This window comes from Pinus tabuliformis, chromosome 9 (genome assembly GCF_031772625.1).
Source record: "Pinus tabuliformis cultivar Carrire ecotype Pingquan chromosome 9, CPIR1, whole genome shotgun sequence".
NCBI lineage: Eukaryota > Viridiplantae > Streptophyta > Pinopsida > Pinales > Pinaceae > Pinus > Pinus tabuliformis.
This window is the reverse complement of record NC_142307.1, coordinates 386,324,653-386,336,074: the sequence shown is the minus strand read 5'-3', so window position 1 is coordinate 386,336,074 and position 11,422 is coordinate 386,324,653. Positions and strand designations below refer to the sequence as shown.

The window sequence follows — 11,422 nt, the reverse complement described above, 5'->3', positions numbered from 1 at the left end:
AGCAATTAATTGTAGCTTCAATTTGACAAAAAATATGCAGAAACGAACATCTATTTAAAATAACCAATTTCGAAGGTACAGATATATTATTTCTATCACTCAGCAACATCAGTAGAAATAGATACATTCTCCAGCCAACCAATTCAAAACCACGTATATTAACTCCTTAATTCTCCACATAGCAGTAACAAATATTCAATCCAAAGCGTCCACAGGAAAATAATATGCAGTGAGCTAGATAACAATTTCGCAGAGGCAATATCACCAAATCACAAGTGCAACGTAACAAGTTCACCAAAAGGGTTCATAATTACGCATTGTATGCATATGAATGCTAAATATTACACAGAATATCTCCATTAGGGAGATTGTCACAATGAAAATTTATACCAAGTGTAGCAATTAAAACATACATAAGGGAAAGAGAAATGTGAACATGGAAACGAAATTCTAGAGCTGGTAGGAGCTTAAGTGTGGCATATTCAAAGAAAAGTACCAAGAGCACTAGGCTCTTTAACTTTAAATTATAGAAAATTACTAGCAACAACAACTAAATCCACCACCGGCGTGTTCCAGAAGAAAAAACGATAAAGTGAGTCTAGGAAGCACTAGGGGTATTCCCATTGACCCATTGAGGAAATGCAATTCAAGAAGGAGAGGAATGTGCAAAGGAACCGAACTAGAAGAACAGTGCGCCAAAGTTAGTTTCGCCATGCCATGAAAACCCCAAGCGCGCGGGTACAGAGGAGCAGTGTGGAGATACCTATAACAATAACCACAATAAGCATTAGAAGTAGGAACGCCAAATAAACCTCAATTGAATTATCAAGAAAGGAACCCGGAAAGGGGCAATACCTATGAAGGAGTTGCAGAGCCAAAAACCCATCTAGGCCATCGAACCTGCACCATAATATATATATATTAATTTAAAAATAAAAAAAATAAAAAATAAAAAAAACCGACACAAAAATATGATCATATTAATAAGTGCAGGAAACCATAAAGAAACGAACTAGAACTGTAGGGCGAAACTTACCTTCGACCATGAGGGTTAGAATTCTAGTCATGAGAGCTCCAAGCCAGCATTTGGAAAAGCCTTCAGACAAACCCTAAGGATGGAAAATGGAAAAAAAAGTCAGAACCATGCAAAACCAAAGGGACAAACTACTAACCAGAAGAAAAAACCCATAAGTACCTCATAATTAATCATAATTATAGTCTCGTTCAGATTCATTTCGAAATTATATGCATCAAGAAAAATTTAAAACAAAGATATTAATACGACACTGCAAACTTCCATTCATTCCATTCATACGACACTACTTTAACCATTCATTCCATCTTCCATCCTTGGCTGTTATACTACATTGCAAACATTCTTCTGAAGAATGTTTGCAGTGAGTATAACATCCAAGGATGAAAGCGGACAGGCAGGCTCTGCTTCTGCTTCAAGTGTCCAATAATACAAGAATTTATTATAAAAAAAAAAAAAAAATTTAATTTCTGATTTATTAGAAAATATCTTGCATGATCTCTTTTTATAGCCTTTTTGTCATCATAAAAAAAACAAAATTGATTAATTTCCGATTATTGCAGATTTGCAAATCAAAAGAGTTGTTGGTGCAGCCTTTTGTTGATCATAAACATTGCATGGTTCTCAATCACCCATACGGATGCCAGTCCAAATTGGTTCTACTATAATGGCGGGTTGTGTTCGAATATGTATAGTTGGTTCTATGCGGAATTCAATTGGGCCGTTCTGCTAATTATCATTCAAATTTGTAATTCTTTACAGAAGGTTCATAGGATGACGCTTACAAGACTAAGAAGAATGGGGTCATTTAAAAATATCCCACAAATAGAATTACCAGACCATTCATCGCCGTTTGAAGAACCCCATTAACTGTGGTTTCCATTCGTGGTTTCATATGTTATTTTTGGCTGTTGATGTATATAATTAAATTATATTATATATTATAATATTTATAAAGCGGACTCATCCTAATCTTTTTTCGTTTATTGTTTAAATGGTTTTCAAAAGAATTCTTCACGGTAATATTTATCTAAGAGTTGAGTGCGAGACTTATTTTCTTTGATGCTGCGTTCAGGGTTATACAATCTTTCTCTAAATTTATAAAGCTCCATGCAAAGGTGGGGAATTAGATAATAATATATGAGTTTGGTTGTGCAGGACATATATTAATATTCCATGTTTTTAATTTACAAAATAATTGAAGACATGCAACGTTTTTAATTTATAAAATAATTATTTGAAGGCTGTTTATTTGCTAGCTAAAAATTACATATATGAACAATCCATGTTTTTAATCCACTAAATAATTATATCTTAATTGTATATGGTTAATTAAAAATTAAATTAGTTTTTTCAAAATATTTATATAACAAGATTTATTATTAATTTGTTTTTTAATATTTATATATATAAATTTCATATATTTGTATGAGTGTGTTTAATAAGAAAAAGGAGAAAGTTGTGAAATCATATAATATTCTCTTTTGATTATTATTATTATAATAAATTGAGGATAAATATAATACAAGTGTTTATCATAAAAATCTTAAACAATATGGATATGAAATACAATATGCCAATGGAAATTATAATTTTAATTCTGGAAATTTTATTTTATTTTAGTGTTTGAGAATTGCATTCTCATAAGGTACAATAGATTTGTGTCAAATTCAGAATTCCAAATCGAAGAACTACAATACTCCATGGGTTCGAGAAATACCACTAATGAGAATAGTGAAATGATTTTGAAGGAGCATTTTTTATTTGATCCTTTAATTTTTGAGGATAAGCACTTTCTTGTGTGTGTGTTCCAAATCCTCATAAAATTGGATGTAGCCCTAAAAAAAAAGAGTTGATGCATGGTTTCCCACATTTCAAGTATTATATATTTGTTGGTTAATGTCATGCTTTGGTGGCTAATGACATGAGATTTCATGAGCTCATGAATACCTTCAAGAGTGTCAAATTATGAGGTATTCCTTCATCTGAAGAAATTTCATTATGGTATTTCGATGGGTCTCATCAACAAATTTAAATGCAGGAAGATTACTGAAGAACACTTCAATGTAAACTGCAAAGGATATTATCATCCATGGAAGCTATATCAAGGTTCTTGTTGAACCGTATCATATGGGGAAGCCTCATAGAAAAGGATATGAACTTAATATCCACCTTTGCAAGCTCCCACACTATGTATACTTTGAAGGGAAATTCTCCCTTGGTTCAATGATTGCAAAAGAAAATACTACACAATACTTGAGAAGGTTGGAGATTCTTTGCATTTGAGACAAATGTGAGGAGTCCAATCCTATTTTCAAGAATGGCGAAATGTTAACATGAATGCAACCCAACAAATGCAAGTCCACTAGTGCATCATCAATGATTGCATATTTGAAGATGAAAAAAAATGGAACAAACATAACTCCTTGCATGCCATTGGGAACAATTCTATAACGCCATCTTGCAAATGGAGAACCCATGAAAATTCAAATTTCTCAAAAATTTCTCTGAACACTAAAAGAGGGATTTGATTCTACTTGAGAATGTCACACTTTATACATACACCATTACAATTGTATACTTTTTGATCAAATAATAAATATAAAATAAATAATGAATCTACCATTATCATGAGAGCAAGTTTCTTAGAATCCCTATTGAGAAGTGTAGCAAGAAAGTCTCAATTTGACTTTGCCTTGGTCAAATTGAGAAAATTCGAATTTCCACATCAACAGACAAATTGGAGGTAGTTAATTGAGGTGGCATGGCTCTTGTCACTTAGTTAGCTTAGTAAATTTGAGTTAGAGGGCTTGGAGTTCAACTAAGCATGTGAGATTGCTAATTTGTAGCAATCAAGGTCAATTATGTCCAGTTATTTTCAGTTAAACTAGTTCTAACAGTTGATGGAACTAGTGGAAGGTCAGTGGTGCAATGGGACAATAGTATAAATAAGTGATCATCTAGTTAAATGATCAGTCAACCACATATATCTCACGCATGCAAAGAATTCAAGTTCCCCATTTGTGGTGGAGATTCCAAGGCAGTGTAACATCAATTGTAGATTAGTCTTGAGTGTACATGTGTTGTATGCAACCAGAGATCAACCTTGGGAATTTCACAATCAATTGGAGGAAAATTCCTAAAAAATAGGGGCCTAATTCCTTAGGATTGGCGCAAGGAAATAGGGGCTCAAGTTGAGGTAGAAATTGAATAAGTTTGGGTCAAAGCTTCTCATTAAGCAGAGAGATAGTTTATTCACTTGTAGGTTTTGCTTAGAGCGAGCAAGAAATTGTAATACATTCTCTATTCATCTGATTAATGCAAGCAAGCTTAAGGGAATTTTATCAGTTGGTTTCCCTAGATAAATCTGTGTACTTGTGTATGTGATTGATGCATGTTTGTGAATGATGTTCTAAATTGTGAATTAATTTCTGCAGAGTAGTAGAGTAGAATTGTGTCTCTTGATTGATATTAAAATTCTTGAGCAGTTGTAATTCTATCACCATAGTTCTACAATCCTTGCACTTTGGTGACTGGTTGCCATTAATTCTAGAATTTCTCAAACTTAAGCTACAAGTCTTCAATCATTGCAAACATGCCTTAGAGAATGCGACATAATGAAGACCTGCCTCCATGTTTTTTTTTGAGTTTATGAGATAAATTTAGGTATGGAATGCTTTGGATTTCCACTTAGCATAGCCTTCAATGCATGCATAGGTGGGGAATCATGTGTGGGCTTTCTTTCCTAGTTTGATGAAAAATGAGTTCTTTAACTTATGCAATCCACTCCACCAAAAATAACTCATTTTCAGTTCATAATGATAGACTTAAGCTTCTTCATGTTGACAAGGTTGGAATTCTCTCATACTTTGGGAATGCTACCTTTGTCGGTATTGAATTTGGCACTTAGTTCAATGCCTTACTTGTCACAAATTTATGCATACTTCATTTTTCTTTCCATTTAAGAATAAACTCTTTTTTTCTTTTTTCTTTTTTCTTTTTTCTTTTTTCTTTTTTTTTTTAATTCTAATAAAAATTATGCATGATTGTAACTTGGATTTCAATATAATAATCAATGATAGATGGTCACATCGAATTTTTAGTCATTAGATCCTTCATCCAAAAGGAAGCGAGGTATTGAAATGCACATGCACTCACCAAGTCAAGAAGTATTTACAAAAACCCATTTTTGGGGGCTGAAATTCCAATGAAAGACATTGCTATATGCAAATTATATGTGCTTTACCAGCATTGCGTCATTTAAATAAAAAACTTGCCGCTATTTTAATGTTACACAATCTCATATTGGTTGGTTGCAACTTCCATTGAAACTGCCGATCTAGAATCTAGGTCATGTACACACAAAGTGCTCGAGCATATGCATTAGCAACCTTCAGAACCAGGTATAGTCATTATGAGTTTGTAGTGTTACCCTTTGGACTCACAAATTCACTAGCAACCTTCATGTGTGTTATCACTAGGCTACAAAGGGTTGGGCTGTGTCAACCTTCAACCCAGCATAACTATTTCAAACCACTTATAGCTAGAAGTTAGCCCTTCTAGCATGAGAGGGCTCTCTCAAAGAAAACAATATGATGTTCTAGATAAAACTCAATTACAAATGACTAACTCTGGATTTTTATGTGCTTTTCGCAGGTGAAAGGGAGTGAGTACCACAACCATTAGGCATGGAGTCAATTACATGAAACTCAATTACTTACATAACTATTTTATGAGGAAATTGAGGCATCTTTTGGTTTAGAAATGAAGTGAATAAAACCCTTTAACAGCAGATAAAACATATGAAGGAAGTTGGAGAAAACCTTAATACTGAATTCCAAGTGATCATAATGCTTTAAGAAACTGATATCAATGTAAAAGACAAAACAAGCAAACATATAAACCAAAATCTTTATCTCAGGCAATGAAAACAGAGTATGCCAGTAAATATATATTAACTAAGAAAAATTACATATGGTAGCTTCTTCGCATCCTCGATCAACCTCTCCCAAAGTCAAAAATCTATCTATTTATAGAGAAAATATATCTTTACATCAACTTTCCACCTAGGCTAGATTTGATTCACTATCCAAGAGACCTATTTCTATTTGACTAACAAAACAATAGGGATATTTCTGTTTTAATAGATTTTGAATACAAATAAGAGTCTCCTATCATTTATGAACTCAACCAATTCTGTTGTTGAACCTTATCGAATCCAAACAAATTCTAAATGTGTATCTTATGTGTCTCATGCCACGTGGATGTGTTGGCCTAGTTTACTCTATTGACCTAGACCCCACCAATTCTAATTTCAAAATTTCTGGCTAGGAAAATATCTGTAAAATAGGCATCAAAGACAAGTGCGTATTATCCAACTCCCGATAGGTGTGTAAAACCTGAGAGAGGTTTTTGTAGATGAGACTGTGCTGAAAAAAAAAACCTCCTTCAGATTTCCAAAATTCCTTTTCATTTGTTCATAAAGTGAGCTTGAAGTTGACTACTAAAACAGTCATTTCCAAAATTTTCGTAGCAAATTTTGGTAGCAATTTTCAAAAACCACCCCTATGCTATCATTTTGATGCCTTTGCTGATTCTGAGGTGTTTAGTAATGTTTTTTCATTAAACTCATGCTATCAAAACTCTCCCAACTAAAAAAATTGCTGGAATTTCTTTCCATGGAAAGCTATAGCAGTTTCGTAGCAAACTATGGTAGCGACCTCAAAAAAAACTCTTATGCTATCTCTTTTCTCTCTCTTCTATTTATGAGGTCTTATTTTATGTTTATAAGCTAAACATATGCCTTTATAACTATTTTTTATGAGCTTTAGACTAGACTTAACCTCCATGGAAAGCTACAGCAGTTTTGTAGAAAATTCTCAGCTTCATTATGAGCAGTTGCTACAAAAGTTCCTAAATTCTGAGTGTTTATAGTTTTCATGATTCTTAATGCCTCCTTATGACTCCTAATATCATGTTGACTATATATATGGCTGATTTGATTGATTTAGGTATACTGAAAACAAAATTGAAAACTTTACCATATTATGGAGTAGCATCTACTTGTACTTGCAAGTCTTTCACTTGAGTTTGCAACTTCCTTCTATCAGTTTACAGCCACCTATTCCTTCTATACATATGCTTCAGCATCTTTTGCAGTGGTAGAATTCTCTTTGTTTTTTCCTAGCATTTTCTACAATTTTCTCATCGAAATTTAGCTACTCCAACACCTGCTTCTTCATTTCTTCAACTTCCAATTTGGCCTCTATTAGCTCTTCTCATGAATTTTTGTTTGTGTTATGGCTGCAACACGTCAAGAGCTGCTCGTGAGTTGCTTCCTCTTTACCTGCAAATCAATTTGAGAATACCTAGACCACACTCAGACCACAGCTAGACTCAGTTTGACAATGCAAAACCCTATTCAACGACAGCACTTGTGAACTTTTGATAGCAGCAGATGGTATAAAGAGGAAAAGAAGAGGTAAGGGTGAATGAAAAGAAGTGGAGGACATGGGAAAAAAGGTTTATAATGACTTAGCACAACTCTGACATCACTAACAATCATTTAAAATAAAACCATTACACAACAATGGACTTTCGTAGCAAGACAAGTGTTAGGATGGACCATTTTGCTACGGAACTATCAGGGACTTTTGTAGAAAATTATGGGTTTGTGTAACTGCTTTTGCTGCGAAAGTTTGTAAAAGTTTCAAACCAGCCTAATATGAAATGATGACCTCAAAATGTATGGAGTGGTGACCTTTTCTTATTATGATGACCCTATTAAACATTGAATGGACCCTATAACAGGTGTCACATGAACCTAGACATAAAAACCCTATCTATAATGACCAATCAGACTGAAAAAATTATTTAGGGTTATCATAGATAACCATGGCTCCAATGGGGATGTTACACCCCAATGGTGCAGCAAAGAACCATCAGACCAGTTGCTTAACCATTGGGCTTATCCTAATTTGAAAACTAAAAAGCACACTGCAAACCAACTAGAAACCAATTACTACTGCTGCAACATGATACCAAACTGTTGTACAAACTAAAACTGACCACTGCAAAATGTAACCTAAAGCTGAAGGAAATGCTTGCCCAACAAGCTTATTTATGTACCAATAACCCTACTCTAACATATGAAAATCCACCTGCTTAATTCAAGCAATATGAAACCTCCAGTATAACCAGTCAAAAAGTTGATCCAACATCAGGGCTCCTTGACTGTTCTTAAGTGGACCATCTATTGGCAACTCAGAATAAAAACTAAATCCATCACCTGAGCTTATAAATGAAGAAAACTCCACCTTCACTGATGACTGGAATAGACTTACCAAACGATCTGGATAATCATGAAAAATCACCTTTTCTTGATGAGTAAAACCATGAGAGCTGAATTCATTCATAACTAATGGCTTCTATTGTCCTATGTCTTCAATTCCAAGAACATAATCATATAAAAAGTAAATAATAGATTTATCTTCCCTTCCATGTAAATCAACAAAAACATCCATGCATCCTTGAACATCTTCAAACATGACATCCATATCGTGTGTATCAAAACTACTATTTTGCTTATCAAACAAATCAGATATAACCTTTGGGTAATTTTTCTTAAGGAATGTCATTTTGATTCTGAACACTAATAGCTCCTATAAAAACAACTTTATGCATATCATCCATGTCATTTTGATGATCCTCAAATAGAATAGGTAAAACATGTATATCTATCTCTTAATGTAACTCAAGTTTACCTAAAAGTGAACTTTCATTCACTTTAACCAGGACAACATCATTATGATCTTCAACGGAGAAAATTTATTGTCTAGGTAAACAACTTTCATCACATGTTATCACACTATTCATAATTTGCATGCATGTATTTTTCAACCTGATCTTGAGAAGTTTCTTCTTGACATAAAAGCTTAGAAAAGGAATGGTCTAAAAAACAATCTAAATGATTTGGCTCATATTTTTAATTGCATATAGATTGATAAGGCTACAAATCGTTATGGATTTCATGTACTATGACTTGACTGTCAAATTGTTGATCCATTTAATCTTCAACTAAAGAAGAGACATATGTTTTTTGGAAATTTTCTTGATCATCATGACTTGCTTGAGAAGAAAATTCATAAAGTGCCTCTAACATCTCCTCATCATCCATACATTCTACATCATCATCAATACTTTCAAGATACTGAATGAAACCTTTCCAAAAATTACAATAGCCTTGAAACAGTGGTGATGAAGGATGAGACTTCCCATAATGTCCAAAAAATATTCTATGGAAATATTTAAGAGAACACAAGCTTCCTGATGGCAACCCTTCATACCATACTCTAGCTTTGACTTCTAGGGTAGCCATAAACATCTTCATGAGACAAACCTCAGGAAACTCAACCCTCGGTCTAATTACATGTAAATGGAATTTAACCAAAATCAGACTAGCATCATCTTTCTTTCATCTTTGAACAAGGGAAGATTGGTTGACCAATTAACACAAGGCATAGGATATGGAAAACCATAGATGTGAGAACGATCCATAGGAGCATACCTAACATTTCTTCTTGCAGTAGAACTCATCTTGGAACTTCTTCAAGATATTGATCTTCAAGCAGTGGAGTCACCATGAAGCTTTGATCTTCTGTATCTTTTGAGATTGGAGTCGCCAGGGTAATATCACAACCTTCAGAAAACTCTAATTTCTTGTTACCCTCAGGAATCAAAATGAAGAGACTCAAAGAAAATCCAGGAAAATGAGCTTTTCAACTCCCGGCAGATGCACCAAAATGTTATCATTGGGCTAGAAAGGGTTGGGTTGTGTCAACCTTCAACCCAACATAACCATTTCAAACCACTTATAGCTATAAGTTAGCCCTTCTAGCATTAGAGGGCTCTCTCAAAGAAAACAGTATGATGTTCTAGATAAAACTCAATTACAGATGGCTAACTCTGGATTTTTATGATATTTTTGCAAGTGAAAGGGAGTGAGTACTACAACCATTGGGCATGGATTCAATTACATGAAACTCAATTACTTACATAACTATTTTATGAGGAAACTGAGGTGTCTTTTGGCTTAGAAATGAAGTGAATAAAACCCTTTAATAGCTAATAAAACATATTAAGGAAGTTGGAGCAGACCTTAATATTGAATTCCAAGTGATCATAATGCTTTAAAAAACTGATATCAATGTAAAATACAGAACAAGTAAACATGTAAACCAAAATTTGTATCTCAAGTAATGAAAACAGAATATGCCAACAAATATATATTAACTAAGAAAAATTACATATGGTAGCTTCTTCTCATCCTCGATCAACCTATCCCAAAGTCAAAAAGTTATCTATTTATAGAGAAAATATCTCTTTACATCAACTTGCCTCTTGGGCCAGATTCGATTCACTATCTAAGAGACCTATTTCTATTTAACTAATAAAACAATAGGGATATTTCTATTTTAACAGAGTTTGAATACAAAGAGTAGTCTCCTATCATTTATGAACTCAACCAATTTTGTCGTTGAACCTTATAGAATCCAAAAAAATGCTAAATGTGCTACTTATGTGTCTCATGCCACGTGGATGTGCTAACCTGGTTTACTTTGCTGACCTAGACCCCACCAATTTGAATTTCAAAATTTCTGGCTAGGAAAAATTATGTAAAATAGGCCTAAAAAACAAGTGTGTATTCTCCAAACCCTGATAGTTGTGTAAACACTGAGAGAGTTTTTCGTAGATGAGCCGTGCTGAACAAAAACCTCCTTCAGATTTCCAAAATTCCTTCTCATTTGGTCAGAAAGTGAGCCCGAAGCTAACTACTAAAACAACTTTTTCTAGAATTTACATAGAAAAGTTCGGTAGAAATTTTCAAAAACCACCCCTATGTTGTCATTTTGATGCCTTTGCTGATTCTAAGGTGTTTAGTAATTTTTTTTCATTAAACTCATGCTATCAAAACTCTCCCAACTGAAAATTTTGCTGGATTTTCTTTCCATGGAAAGCTACAGCAGTTTTGTAGCAAACTTTGGTAGCAACTTCAAAAAACACTCTTATGCTACCTCTTTTCTCTCTTTGCTAGTTCTGAGGTCTTATTTGATGTTTATAAGCTAAACATGGGCCTTTAGAACTATCTTTGTTGAGCTTTAGACCAGCCTTAAGCTCCATGGAAATTTATAGCCGTTTCATAGCAAATTCTCAGCTTCATTATGGGTAGTTGCTACGAAAGTTCCTAAATTCTGAGTGTTTATAGTTTTCATGATTCTTAATGCCTCCTTATGACTCCTAATATCGTTTTGACTATATATATGACTGAGTTGACTGATTTAGGTATAGTGAAAACAAAATTGAAAACTTTACCATATTATGGAGTAGCAT

The 11,422-nt window shown here is 33.7% G+C and overlaps 1 long non-coding RNA gene across 1 annotated transcript; it reads right to left on the bottom strand.

Moving 5' to 3' along the window:
• Nucleotides 1–398: 398 nt before the first annotated feature.
• On the bottom strand, nt 399–1,176 carry LOC149148768 (uncharacterized). The gene is made up of 3 exons (XR_016262197.1): nt 1,037–1,176; nt 856–900; nt 399–763 (listed from the first exon to the last, which is right to left on the bottom strand). It is a non-coding gene; the product is annotated as an uncharacterized LOC149148768 (long non-coding RNA).
• Between the last annotated feature and the right edge of the window lie 10,246 nt (nt 1,177–11,422).